Here is a 14,544-nt window from a genome sequence, read left to right on the forward strand (position 1 = left end):
TGTTTTCCATAGTAGCTGCACCAGTCTGCATTCCCACCAGCAGTGTACTAGGGTTCCCCTTTCTCCACATCCTCTCCAGCATATATCATTTGTTCATTTGTTGATGGTAGGCATTCTTACAGGAGTGCAATGATATCTCTTGTGTTTTTAATTTGCATCTCTCTGATGATTAATGACACTGAAAATTTTCTCATATGTCTCTTAACCATCTGAATGTCCTCTTTGGAGAAGTGTCTATTTAGGTCCTTTGCTTATTTATTAATTGGATTGTTTGTCTTCCTCTTGCTGAGTAGTATGAGTTTTTTTTACACTTTGGAAATTAGCCCCTTATTAGGTAAATCTTTGGCAAATATGTTTTCCCAGACTGTATTTTGAGGCTGATTTCTTTTGCTGTGCAAAAGCTTTTTAGTTTGATCTAGTCCCATTTGTTTATTTTTTTCTTTTGTCTTAGGAGATGTATCAGCGAAAATTCCACTACGTGGGATGTCTTTTCCTTTACCGCCTTGTTTTCTTCTAGAATTTTAATAGTTTCATGACTTACATTTAAGTGTTTTATCCATTTTTAGTTTATTTTTGTGTATGGTGAATTTTGGTGGTCTAGTTTCATTTTTCTGCGTGTACGTGTTCAATTTTCCCAGCACCATTTACTGAAGATACTGTGTTTAATCCATTGTATGCTCTTGCCTCTTTTGTCAAATATTAACTGACCACAATGGGCATGGGTCTATTTCTGGGGTCTCTGTTCTGTTCCATTGATATATATATGAGTGTTGTACCAATACCAGGCTGTTTTGATATTTGCTTTGTAGTACAGTTTGATGCCTGGTAAATTGATCCCTCCCACTCTGTTCTTTTTTCTCAAGATGGCGGCAGCTATTTGGAGTCTTTTTTGGTTACATATAAATTTTCAAAATGTTTGTTCTAGATCAGTGAAATATACTGTTGGTGTTTTAGTAGGAATTGTATTGAATTTATAAATTGCTTTGGGTAGTATGTACATTTTAATGATATCAATTCTTCCAATCCATGAGCATGGTATATGCTTCATTTATATCTTCCTCTATTTCTTTTTTCTGTAATTTTGTCCTGCAATTTTCGGAGTACAGATCTTTTACATCCTTGGTTAGGATTTTTCCTAGATAACTTATTTTTTAGTTGCAATCGTAAATGGTATTATTTTTTTAGTTTCTTTCTCTGAAAGTTCATTGTTGGTGAATAAGAATGCCATTGATTTCTGGATGTTGATTTTGTATCCAGCTACCTTGCCAAATTTGTTTATCAAATCTAGTAGTACTTTGATGGAGTCTTTAGGGTTTCTATGTAAAATATCATGTCACGTGCAAATAATGACAGTTTTACTCCCGCCTTTCCAATGTAGATACCTTTTATGTTTTCTTCCTGTCTGATGGCTGTGGCAAGGACTTCCAGTAGTATGTTGAATAAGAGTGGTGAAAGTGAACACCCCTGCCTTGTTCCTGTTTTTAAGATAAATGTGTTTAATTTTTGACCATTGAGTATGATGTTAGCTGTAGGTTTATTATATATGTCCTTTATTATGTTGAGGTATGATCCCTCTTTTCCCACTTTGCTGAGTTTTTATAAAAAATGGGTGTTGGATTTTATCAAATGTTTTTTCTGCGTCTATTGATATGATCATATGATTTTTGTCCTTCATTTTGTTTATGTGATGTATCACATTTATTGATTTGCAGATGTTAAACCAACCTTGCATCCCCAGAATAAATCCCACTTGGTTGTGTTGTATAATGTTTTTAATGTATTGCTGGATCCGGTTTGCTAGTATTTTAGTAAGGATTTTAGCATCTATGTTCATCAGGAATTTGGCCTTTAATTTTCTTTCTTTGTAGTGTCTTTATCTGCTTTTGAGATTAGGATAATGTTGATCTCATAAAAAGAGTTTTGGGAGTTTTCCCTCCTCTTGAATTTTGTGGAATAGTTTGAATAGAATAGGTGTTAATTCTTCTTTGAATGTTTGGTAAAACTCGCCTGTAAAATCATCTGGTTCAGGACTTTTTTGCTGGGAGTTTTTTGATTACTGTTTCAATTTCATTAGTTGTTAGCAGCCTATTCAGGTTTTAGGTCTTTCTTAATTCAGGTTTGGAAGGTTCTATGCTTCTAGCAATTTGTCTGTTTCACTCATGTTGGCCAGTTTGTTGGCAAAGAGTTGCTTATATTATTTTCTCATTATCCTGGGTGTTTTTGTTGGTTTGGTTGTTATATCGCCTCTTTCATTTCTCATTTTATTTATTTGGGTCTTCTCTCTTTGTTTCTTAGTGAGTCTGGCTAAAGGTGCATCAATGTTATTTATCTTTTCAAAGAATCAGCTCTTGGTTTCTTTGATATTTTGTATTATTTTTTTAGTCTCTATGTCATTAATTTCTGCTCTGATCTTTATTATTTCCTTCCTTCTTCTTCTTCAGTGCTTTTCTTGCTGTTCTCATTCTAGTTCTCTTAGTTGTTGTGTTAGATGGTTTATTAGAGATTTTTCTTGTTTCTTGAGATAGGCCTGTAATGCTATGAATTTTCCTCTCAGGACTGCTTTCACTGTGTCCCATAAGCTTTGGATTATTCTTCATTCATTTTTGTTTCTTTCTATGAAGTGTTTTATTTCTTCCTTGCTCTCATTGGTAACCTATTCATTGTTTAATAACATACTGTTTAGCCTCCAAGTGTTTGAATATTTTGTGTTTTTTTATAGTGGTTGATTTCTAGTGTCATGGCATTGTGATCCAAGAAGATGATTGATATTATTTCAATCTTCTTGAATTTGTAGAGACTTGCACTGTGCCTTAACATGTGGTCTATTTTTGAGAATGTTCCATGTGCCCTTGAGATAAATGTGTATTCTGCTGCTTTGCGGTAAAATGTTTTATAAATGTCAATTAAATCCATTAGGTGTAGTGAGTCATTTAAGGTCTATATTTCCCTGTTGATTTTTTGTCTTGAAAACCTCCCCAATGCTTACATTGGGGTGGTAAAGTCCCCCCTGTGATTGTGTTGCTGTCAATCTCCCCTTTAAAGTTTCCAAAGAAAATTTTTATATATTTAGGTACTCCTATATTAGATGCAGAAATGTTTATAAGGGTTATTTCCTCCTGTTGGATTTATCCCTTTAGTATTATGTAGTGATCATCTTTATCATTTGTTATGGTCTCTATTTTGAAGTCTATTTTGTCAGAAATAAATATTGCTACTCCACCTTTTTTTTTCTTTCCATTTGCATGGAATATTGCATTCCATCCCTTCACTTTTAGCCTGTGTGAATCTTTTGCTCCCAGGTGAGTCTCTTGTAGACAGCATATATTTGCATTTTGTTTTCTTATTTTTTTCAGCTACCCTATGTATTTTGATTGTAGCGTTTATTCCATTTACATTTAAGGTTACTATTGATATATATTTATTTAATGCCATTTTTCCACTTTTGCTGATGTACCTTTCTCTCACTATTTCTTCTTTTTCTTAGAGTAGTTCTTTTAGCATTTCTTGCAATGTTTGTTTGGTGGTACTGAACTCCTTTAGCCTCCTTTTGTCTGGGAAGGTCTTTATTTCACCTTCAATTTTAAATGATAACCTAGCTGGATAAAACAGTCTTAGTTGCACGTTCTTGCTTTTCATCACTTGGAGAACTTTCTTGCACTCTCTTCTGGCCTGAAGAGTTTCTGTTGAGAAATCTGATGTCAGCCTTATGCAGGTTCCCTTGTAAGTCACTTCTTGTCTCTCTCTTGCAGCCCTTAATATTCTTTCTTTGTCCTTGACATTTGCCATTTTAATTATGATGTGTCTTGGAGTGGGTTTCTTTGGGTTCCTCTTATTTGGAACCCTCTGTGCTTCCTGAACATGTGTGGCTGTCTCCCTCGACAACATAGGAAACTTTTCGGTCATTATTTTCTCCACTAATTTCTCTATCCCTTGCTCTCTTTTCTCCCCCTCTTGCATTCCTATAATGAAAATATTGTTTCACTTCATGTTGTCCCAAATCTTCCTTAGACTGTCTTCATGCTTTTTAAGTGTTTTTTCTTTTTGCTGCTCTGATTGAGTGATTTTTTTCTACCTTGTCTTCTAAGTCACTTATTCTATCCTCTGAATCATTGAGCCTACTTTTAATTCCTTCCAGTGTATTCTTGACACCACATACAGCATTCTTTATTTCTGTCTGATTTTTGTTTATGTTATGTATCTCTTTTTTCATGTTTTCACTAAGGTCCTCGACCTTACTATGTAGTGCCTTGTTCTTCTCATTAATTTCCTTGAGCATCTTTATAATCATTACTCTGAACTCTGTTTCTGATAGCATGCTCAAGTCCATCTCATCAAAGTCTTTTTCTGGTGATTTTTTTCTTTTCTTTAATTTAGAGGTTGTTTCTTTGTCTCCCCATGTTGGTGGTTCTTAGTATTTGGATCTATATATTAAATATATTTGCTGTCTCTCAGTTATGAGGAGTAATTTTTTATTGTTATCCCAGTGGAGTCCAGAGGTGTGTTTTTCTTATACTTCTGAGCTCTTTTCTCTAGGTGTGTCCCTTTTGTGGATGTCCCTTTGGTGGGTTCTTTGGGCTCTCCTATTGTGGTAGGGTCTAGATTGTCATTGACCAGTCCTTGGGAGGGCTCTCCTCTCAGTTTGACTAACTATGTGTCACAGCTCCAACCTCATTATGTAAGCTGTTGTACAGGTGCTGGCAAAGGAGGACAATATGCAACTAAACTGCCAGAAATAAGGAATATCTTACAAAATATCTTGACAATCACAATGAAAAGAATCCAAATGAAAATAGAACTGGGAACAAAAAAAAGTTAAAAAAAGAAAGAAAAGTAAAACTTAGAGAAAAAAATGTATGTTGTTGTTGATAGTGATAAAAATTTAGAAAATAATAATAATAAACAAAACTAAAATGAAAATAATAGAGAAGCTACTGAAAAATAAAAGAGGCAGAGAAAAGATTCTGAAAAAGGGGTCAGCAAAAAATTAAGGAAGAGAATAGGAACAGGATAATAGTTGAAAATGAAAAAATAAAAATACAATAAAGAGAATAACAGAAACTAACAAACAAAAACACAGCAAGACATAAGGATGGAAAAAGAAAAAAAGAAAAGAGAGAAAAAAAAGTTATGCCAATAGATCGAGAGAGGAGAGAGAGAGATAAAGCCCCAGCAGGGAAGGAGGTCAATAAGAGATATGGGGTAACTATAAAGAAAAGCAGTAAACTTGTTGGTTACAATGATAAATTCCCAGCAATTAAGCAGGGAATATCAAGATAGTCTTGATAGTAGGGACAAGAATAAAACAAAACCAAGCAAATAAACAGAACAAAACAAAAAACAAGCTAAGCAAAACAAAATTATTTTTCAAAAAAATTTAATTAAATTTTTTTTTAATTAGAAAATTTTAAAAGAAAAAGAAAATTTTTTTTTTTTTTTTGTCTTTCTCTTCTTCCTAAGGGAAAATAGAAAAAAAAAATCAAAAACAAAAACAGAAAGAAAAAGACAATCAATCAGGTTAGTTTCTTCTGGGCAGCTTATGTTGTCTGCAAATGTGACTCACTGTTTTGTATGCTGATTTCTGTTCTCCTGGGGGATACTTGTGTATCAGCCAATGTGAGGAGCTGTCTAGGTTTGGCTCTGATGTCCTTAGGTAGATGGTTGATTCGAGGCTCTCAGTGGACCACCTCCTCTTGACAGCTATTTTGCAACTTTGTAGTTGTCTGGTCTTACTCCAGTGTCTTCTGTAGTCTTTAGGGTGCAGGATGTCTAGTGTAGCTTGGGATATCACTCCCTTAGAGGTTTCACTGTCAAGCACTCATTCTGAGGGAGTTAATCTTTGCTCCACAGCCAGATCCTCAGTCTCTACCCTGAGCTCTGATTCTAGTTCCCCATACACTGGCCTGCTGCAGTTTCAGATTGATTTCAGCCTGTTGCCTTTTCTGTATGGGCTGTTTCAGCAGCCTGGGCTCAGTGAGTTTGATTAAAAGACATTCCAGTGAGCCCTCTGTCTGCCTAGTTCCCAGCAGGGGTTTCCAGTTTTTCTTCCAGTTCCCAAACAATATTCCCTTAGAATTTTATTCTTGTAATATCCTCCTGTGAGCTGTTCTCCCTTTCCACTCAGTACTGTGCCCTATGGGGGGAACCTGGGGGTTTAGTGAGCTGAACTATTACCTTTCCTGTTGTTGGTGGCGCTCTTAGCCTGCAGGAGAAGCAGGCATGCTCCGCCCATCCCTTTCCAGATCTGGTTGGCTGGTCGCACCAGGTTCTCTGCACCTCAAGCACTCTACTATGTAGACACAAATCCCAGCCTTCACTGGTCTATCTGCCCAATTCATGCCAGGAAGGTGGGAGCCAGTTCAGCAATAAAAACTCAAAAATGCACAAAGCAACACACAAGAAGAGAGTCCACCGTGCAAAATCCCACTGCTTGCACACCAAGGTACCCAGCAGGAGGGGACCCAAAGTCAGCTCCACACAGCTCCCCTGCACCGCGGACATCATCAGTAAGGTTAGTGTGGCTCCACGCACCACCATGGCACTTTTCAGGGCTGGTCACAAATCCCAGACTCTCTCAGGGCAGGAGAGCTCTCTTTCCCTTCCTGCACCACACAGATTAAATGCTTTTGGAGGCTCAACACATGCCTTACAGGAAGGCAGAGGGTCCCTGTATGTGGTTGCTCAGTGCAGACCTCTGGACCCTTATTACTCTGGTGCCACACACTTGGGGACAGTCTTTCCTATGGTCAGCACCCTGATCCCTAAGACGCTGGTCTTGGCTGCCATTAGAATCTTTGTTTCACTAGGAAAGTGCCATCCCCTCCTTATGGGCAAACCGCTCCCCTGGGTTCCTCTGCCCTCTGCCTTCCTTTCTTCTCTGCTCCAGGTTTGAGATCCCCGCTTTTGGATACTGGTCTGCACTCTCAAGGGGGGGAACTTTGTAGCCTCCAAGTCTCGGGGCTTGGAGCCCAGCACAGGCTTCAGGGAGGACTCCCCCTTTCAACACCCCCCCCTTACCAGACCCTATAATGTTTCTTCAGTGCTCCCTACTAGCAATATGTCCACTCAGGTATGTTTCTCTGTTTTTTTCAAGCTGGTTACATAATATTTTAGGAACAAAATGAGTCCGTGGGCTGGGAGCAGGGGCACTCTTCTAACAGTGCTGCCATCTTCCCTCCTGATATGATTTCAATCTTGTTGAATTTGTAGAGACTTGATATATAATTTCAATTTTCTTGAATTTGTAAAAACTTGCACTGTGCCCTAATATGTGGTCTATTTTTGAGAATGTTCCATGTGCACTTGAGAAGAATGTGTATTCTGCTGCTTTGGGATGAAATGTTCTGTAAATGTCAATTAAATCCATTAGAGCTAGTGTGTCATTTAAAGTCTATGTTTCTCTGTTGATTTTTTGTCTTGATGAATTTTCCAGTGATGACAGTGGGATGTTAAAGTCTCCCACTATGATTGTGTTGCTGTCGATCCCCTTAAAGTCAACCAAGAAATTTTTTATGTATTCAGTTCCTCCTATATTGGAAGTATATATATTTATAAGCAATATCTCCTCCTGTTAGATAGATCCCTTTTTATTAGGTAGGGACATTCTTTGTCTCTAGTTATAGTCTTTATTTTGAAGTCTATTTTGTCAGCATTAAGTATTGCTACTCCAGCTTTTTGTTTGTTTTGTTTTTAAAATATATCTTTACCTCAGAGAGAGGAAGGGAAAGAGAGAGACAGAAACATCAGTGACAAGAGAGTTGTCATGGATCAGCTGCTTCCTGCAAGTCCCAGATTGGGGATCAGTTAGGGATTGAGCCTGCAACTTGGGTATGTGCCCTGATCGGGAACCGAACCAAGATCTCCTGGATCCTAGGTTGACACTCAACCTCCGAGCCACACCCGGCAAGCCCAGCTTGTTTTTCCTTTCCATTTGCATGGAATATTTTATTCCATCCCTTCACTTTTAGCCTGTGTGAATCTTCTGCTCCCAGGTGGGTCTCTTGTAGACAGCATATGTTTAGGTCCTGTTTTCATATCCATTCAGCTACCCTATGTCTTTTGATTGGACCATTTGTTCCATTTACATATAAGGTTACTATTGATATATACTTATTTAAAGCCATTTTTCTCCTTTATTCTGTTGTATCTTTCTCTCACTATTCCTTCTTTTTCTTAGAACAGTCCTTTTAGCATTTCTTGCAATGCTGGTTAGGTGGTACTGAACTCCTTTAGCCTTTTTTCATCTGAGAAGCTCTTTATTTCACCTTCAATTTTAAATGATAGCCTTGCTGGATAAAGCAATCTTGGTTGCATGTTCTAGATTATCATTTCTTTGAGAACCTCATGCCACTCCCTTCTGGCCTGAAGTGTTTCTCTTGAGAGATCTGATGTCAGCCTTATGGGGGTTCCCTTGTAAGTCACTGCTTGTCTCTCTCTTGCAGCCCTTAATATTTTCTTTGTCCTTGACATTTGCCATTTTAATTATGATTTGTCTTGGAGTGGGTCTCTTTGGGTTCCTCTTGTTTTGGACCCTCTGTGCTTTCTGAACTTGTGTGGCTTTCTCCCTCACCAGCCTAGGGAAATTTTCTGTCATTATTTCCTCCACCAAGTTCTCTATTCCTTGCTCTCTTTCCTCCCCCTCTGGTGTTCCCAGAATGCTAATGTTGTTTCACTTCATGTTGTCCCAAAGCTCCCCTAGACTGTCCTCATGCTTTTTAAGTGTTTTTTCTTTTTGCTGTTCTGATTGAGTGTTTTTTTCTACCTTATCTTCTAAGTCACTTATTCTATTCTCTGCTTCATTAAGCCTGCTTTTAATTCCTTCCAATGTATTCTTGATATCAGATATAGTATACTTCATTTCTGCCTAATTCTTGTTTATGTTATGTATCTCTTTTTTCATGTTTTCACTAAGTTCCTTGACCTTATCATCAAGTGCCTTATTGTTCTCATTAATTTCCTTGAGCATCTTTATAATCCTTATTCTGAACTCTATTTATGATAACCTGCTTAACTCCATCTCATTGAAGGCTTTTTCTGGTGATGTTTCCTTTTCTCTAGTTTTAGGATTGTTTCTTTGTCTCCCCATTTTGGTGGCTGTTAGTGTTTGTATTGTAAATTAGATATATTTGCTATCTCCCAGATTTGTGGGGCGGGATTTTATAGTGTATGTCAAGTGGAGCCAGGAGGTGTTTTCCCTTATACTTCTGAACTATTTGTTGTACGAGCATCCCTTTTCTGGGTGTCCCTTTTGCAATTTCTTTAGGCTCTCCTGTTGTGATTGGGTCTGGATTGTTGTTGACCTGTTCTTGGGAGGACTCTCTTCTGAAGTTGTCTAAGTGTGTGGCTCAGCTCCAACCATGTCCTGTGAGCTGTTGTAAGGGTGCTGGCAAGACAATATAAGGCACAACCAAACTATGAGGAAACAAGCAGTATCTTACAAAATATCCAGAAAATCACAATGAAAATATCCCAAAGAAAATAGAATTGGGAGAGTGAAGGGAGAATACACATGCCATAGCAAAAAAAAAAAAAAAAAAAAGTAAGGGGGGGGAATGGGGGTGGGGGATATTATTGCTAAAAGCAATGAAAAAATAATAATAAAATACAACAAAAAGTAAAAATAGAGAAGCTACTGGGACATAAAAGGGCCATTGAAAAGATTCTGAAAGAAGAGCCAGAAAATATTAAAGGTAGAGTATAGGCTTAAGAAAATGGTTGAAAAATAAAAAATACAATAAAGAAACAAACAAACAAAAATGACAGGAAGACAGAAGGGAGAAAAAGAAAAGAAAAAAAGAGGAAAGAAAAATAGTCATGCCAATGGAACAAGAAGAGGGAGAGAGATAAAAGAAGGGCAGGAAGGGAGTCCAATTAGAGATATGGGGGAAACAATAGAGAAAAGAAGTAAACATTGGTTATAATGATAATGTCCCAGCACATAAGCAGCGAATATCAATAAAATCTTAATAGAACAAAAGACAAAATCAAACAAAGCAAAAAACAAAACAAAACAAAAATAAGCAAGCAAGTGAAACAAAATTTTTTTAAATTAATTTTAAAAATTAAAAATTTTAAAAGAAATTTTTTTCTGTCTTTTTCTACAAAAAGAAAAAGTCAATCAGGTGAGTTTCATATGGGCAGCTTATGTTGTCTCAGGCTCATTCTTTTCTGTGCTTATTTTGATTCTCCTGGGAGATAATTGTGTTTCAGCCAAAGTCAAAAGCTGTTTAGGTTTGGCTCTGGTGCTGTCTGTGCACTACCTCCACTTGTCAGCTATTTTGCCTCCCCTTGTGGAGTCTTCTGAAGTGACCTTAGGGTCTAAGCCAGATAGTGTTGCTAGGGACATTTCTCTCTTTCATTAGAGGTTTCACTGTCAGGCACTCACTGTGGGGAAATTATTCTCTGCTTCAAAGCCAGCTCCTCAGTCTCTACCCTATCTTCCAATTCTAGTTCCCCATATAATGGCCTGTTGCAGTTTTAGAATGTCTTTAGTCTGTTGCCTTGTCTGTATTGGCAGTTTCACCAGCATGGGCTCAGTGGGTTCAATTAAAAAAAATTCAGTGAGCAGTTTGCCTGCCCAGCCCCAGAAGGGGTTTTAAGCTTTTCCTGCAGTTCCCAAACAATAGTCCCTGAGAGATTAATTTTTGTATTGTCATTCTGTGAGCTGTTCTCCCTTCCCCCACAGCACTGTGCCCTGTGGGGGATATCTGGGGCTTCAGTGAGCTGTATCAGCCCCTTTCCTTTGGCAGTGGTGTTCTAGTCTATAGGAGAGGTAGGTATGCTCAGCCTCTCTTTTCCCAGATCTGGTCTGCTGATATACAGGACTCTTATTTCAAACTCCCCACAAAGCAGACTCAAATGTTAGTTTTCACTGGTCTGTCTCCCTCGTGCAAGCCAGGAAGATAGACAATACCATTTGTTGAATGGACTATCTTTAACCCATTTATGTTTTTGACTCCTTTGTCAAATATTAACTGACTATAAAAGCTTGAGTTTATTTCTAGGCCTTCTATTCAGTTCCATTGATCTATATGTCTGTTTTTATGCCAGTATCACGCTGTTTTGATTATTATGGCCTTGTAGTATAGTTTGATATCTGGTGTATTGATTCCTTCAACATTGTTCTTCTTTCTCAAGATTGCTGTTGCTAATCAGGATATTTTGTGGTTCCATATAAATTTTTGGAATATTTATTTTATATCTGTGAAATATACCACTGGTATCTTGATAGGAATTGCATTGAGTCTGTTGATTGGTTTGGGTAGTATGGACATTTTAATGATTTTGATTCTTCCAATCCATGAACATATGCTTCTAAATATATGTATCTTATTTAATCTTTTTCTTCAGTGTCTTATAATATTCGGTATACGGTTCATTTACATCCTTGGTTAAATTGTTCTTAGGTATTTAATCTTTTTTGTTGAAATTCAGAATGTGATTATTTTTTAGTTTCCCTTCTGATAGTTTATTATTCATGTATAAAATAAAACTGATGTCTTGATATTTCTTTTGTATTCTGCTGTTCTACTGAATTCATTTATCAGTTCTATTAGTTTTTTGGTGGGAACTTTAGGGTTCTCTATATACAGTATCATGTCATCTGCAAATAATGACAGTTTTATTGATTTCCATTTTGGATGCCTTTTATTTCTTATCCTTGTCTGATTTCTGTGGTTAGGACTTCTAGTACTATGTTGAATAAGAGTGGGTAAAGTGGACATCCCTGTCTTGTTCCCAATTTTAAGAGAATGATTGTAGTTTATGCCCATTGAGTATATATAGTTGGCTGTGGGTTTGTCATATATGGCCTTTATAACATTGAGGTATGTCCCTCTATTTCCACTTTGCTAGTGTTTTTTTTTATCATAAATGGGTGCTGGATTTTATAAAATGATTTTTCTGCTTCTATTGATATGATCACGTGGTTTTTATACTTTATTTTGTTTATGTGATGTATGATGTTTATTCATCTGTGGATATTATACCAACCTTTCATCCCAGGAATAAATCTCATTTGATCATGGTGTATGATCATTTTAATGTATTGCTGGACTTGGTTTGCAAATATTTTTTGAGGGTTTAGTATCTATATTCATAGGGATATTGACCTACAGTTTTCCTTATCTGTTGTGTCTCTGTCTGGTTTTGGAATTAGAATAATGCTGACCTCATAAAATGAGCTTTGGAGTCTTCCTTCCTCTTGAATTTTTTGAAATCGTTTGAGAGGATAGGTATTATTTCCTCTTTGAATGTTTGACAAAATACACCTGTGAATCAGCCCATCCAGGGTTTTTTGTTTGTTGGGAGTTTGGGGGTTTTTTTAATGCTTCAATTTTACTACTTGTGATGTGTTTATTCAGATTCTCTGATTCTCCTGATTGAGTTTTAGAATATTGATCGTTTCTAGGAATTTATCCATTTCGTCCAGATTATCCAATTTGTTGGCATATAGTTGTTCAAAATATATTACTACAATCTTTAGTATTTCTTTGGTGTCAGTGTTACTTCTCCTCTACATATGTGATTTTATTTATTTGTCTCCAGTCTCTTTTTCTCTTGATGAATCTTGTTAAAGACTTGTCAATCTTGTTTAATTTTTACAGAACCACCTCTTGGTTTCATTGATATTTTGTATTGTTCTTTTAAACTCTATTTCACTTATGGCTGTGATCATTATTATTTCCTTTCTTCTACTAACTCTAGGCTTTGTTTGTTCTTGCTTTTCAGATTCCTTTAAATGTAAAGATTGATTGTTTATATAAGCTTCTCCTTGTTTCTTGAGCTAGTCCTGTAATGATATAAATTTCCCTCTTAGGATTATTTTCCTGTGTCCCACAGATTTTGGGTTGTTGTGTTCTCATTTTCATTTATTTCAAGGTATCTTTTGATTTCTTCCTTGATTTCATTGTTAAACTATTCACTGTTTAGTAACATGTTAATTCAGCCTCCATGTCTTTGTGTTTTTCAGTTTTCTTCTTGTGATTGATTTCAAGTTTCATAGCCTTCTGGTGAGAGAAGGTGCTTGATATGATTTCAGTATTCTTAAAATTTTTGCAAATTGTTTTATGTCCTAACAAGTGAACTATCCTAGAAAATGTTAATGGACACTTAAAAACAATGTATATTCTGCTGCTTAGGAGTTAAATACTCTGAAAATTTAAATTAAATCCATTTGATCTAGTGTGTCATTTATGGCCGTGGTCTCCTTTTTATTTTCTGGATGGAAGTTCTATCCATTGATGTCAATGGGATGTTAACAACCCCTGCTATAACTGTATTACTGTCAATCTCTCTCTTTATTTTCATTAAGATTTGCTCTACACAATTAGGAGCTCCAATCTTGGGTGCATAAATGTATATAATGGTTATATATTCTCCTTTTGGATTGTTCCCTTTATCACTGTGTAGTGTTTTTGTCTCTTACTATATTTGGTTTTAAAGTCTACTTTGTCAGATATGATTATTACTACCCTAGCTTGTTTTCTTTTGTGTTTGCATAAAGTATCTTTTTCCATCCTTATACTTTTATTCTGTGTGGATCTTTCATTCTGAGGTGGATCTCTTAAAAATGACATATACATGGGTCTTTTTTCTTGTCCATTCAGCTCCCATTTGTCTTTTGTTTGGAACATTTAAGCCATTTACATTTAAAGTAATTATTCATAGGTGCATTCTTACTGCTATTTTATTTTTTTATCTATGTCCCTCTGTCTTCCCCCTCCTCCCTTTCCCCTCCTCCTCCTCCTCCTTCTTCTCCTTCTTTTAGCAAGCAAGCCTTTTAACATTACTTGTAATACTGGTGTGGTGGTAAAAAAACCACCTTTAGCTTTTGTTTTTCCAGGAAACTCATTATTTCTTCTTCAGTTTTAAATGATAGTCTTTCTGGGTAAAGTAGCTTGGGTGATAGGTCCTGACTTTCCATCACTTTAAATATTTTATGCCATTTTCTTCTGTAGTGGATGCACCAATCCACATTCTCAAGAGCACTTGTCATTTGTTAATGGTAGCCATTCTGTCAGGTGTGAGGTGATTCCTCATTGTCATTTTAATTTGCATCTCTCTGATGATTAGTGACTTTGAGCATTTTTTTCATTTTTCTCTTGGCCATCCATATGTTCAGTTTGGAGAACTGTCTTTTTAGCATCTTTCCCATTTTTTAATTGGATTGTTTGTCTTCCTTTTGTTAAGTTGAAAGAGTTCTGTATGTATTTTGGAAATTAATCTCTTGTCAAACGTATCTTTGGAAAATATGTTCTCCCATACTGTGAGCTCCATTTTCATTTTTCTTAATGGTTCCTTTTTGCTGTGCTGAAACTTTTTATTTTTATGTAGTCCCATTTGTTTATTTTCTAATTTGTTTCTCTTTCCCTAGGATATTTATTGGAGACAATTCTGCATAGGAGATGTCTGAGATTTTCCTGCCTTTGGGTTTCTTCAAGAATTTTTATGGTTTCACATCTTGAACTAAGTCTTTTATCCATTTTGAGTTTATTCTTGTAAGATGGTGGTCTAGTTTCATTTTTCTGCATGCACCTGTGCAATTTT

This window comes from Miniopterus schreibersii, assembly GCF_964146895.1.
Source record: "Miniopterus schreibersii genome assembly, chromosome: 2".
Classification (NCBI taxonomy): domain Eukaryota; kingdom Metazoa; phylum Chordata; class Mammalia; order Chiroptera; family Miniopteridae; genus Miniopterus; species Miniopterus schreibersii.